Raw genomic sequence first — 481 nt, 5'->3', positions numbered from 1 at the left:
TGTTCACTTTACAGTAAAAGTAACAGATATCTTCCAGCTGCTTGTGCTGCATTATCAGGTTAAAATGCTCGTCTCTTCGAAGAGCAATTTCAATATTTTCCATTTGTATGAGGACTATGTTAGCTAAAATCTTTAATTCTGTTGTGAGCAGAAGATGTGATTGTTTCTTCTTCTCAGTTTGAAGACTTCTCTGTCACTAAAGCTACAAATATCAATGAGAATAAAGAACTAAAGGTATGAAATACGGTGAGTTTTATTCTTAGATTCCTTATATCTATAATCCTCAGATTACTATCTTTCAAATATTTTGTTTGTAGTTACTTCACTTAGACATTCAATTTAGTCTCTAAAAACAAGTCTACTCCTTGCCATTGATTATCCATTAGTTATTTTAAAAGAATTGAAAAAAATCACAAAAAACTAATGGTAATGTTTGTAAATTCAATGCAGATTCAGGAACCATGTTTTATTTATTTATTTG

At 29.7% G+C, this 481-nt stretch overlaps 1 long non-coding RNA gene across 1 annotated transcript; it reads left to right on the top strand.

The window, feature by feature from the left end:
- The first annotated feature begins 9 nt into the window (after nucleotides 1–9).
- LOC111787266 lies at nucleotides 10–389 on the top strand. Its single transcript, XR_002813932.1, has 2 exons — nucleotides 10–58; nucleotides 152–389. It is a non-coding gene; the product is annotated as an uncharacterized LOC111787266 (long non-coding RNA).
- Nucleotides 390–481: the final 92 nt, after the last annotated feature.

The sequence above is a fragment of the Cucurbita pepo genome, unplaced genomic scaffold (genome assembly GCF_002806865.2).
Source record: "Cucurbita pepo subsp. pepo cultivar mu-cu-16 unplaced genomic scaffold, ASM280686v2 Cp4.1_scaffold008385, whole genome shotgun sequence".
Classification (NCBI taxonomy): domain Eukaryota; kingdom Viridiplantae; phylum Streptophyta; class Magnoliopsida; order Cucurbitales; family Cucurbitaceae; genus Cucurbita; species Cucurbita pepo.
This window is presented reverse-complemented; position numbering and strand designations above follow the sequence as displayed.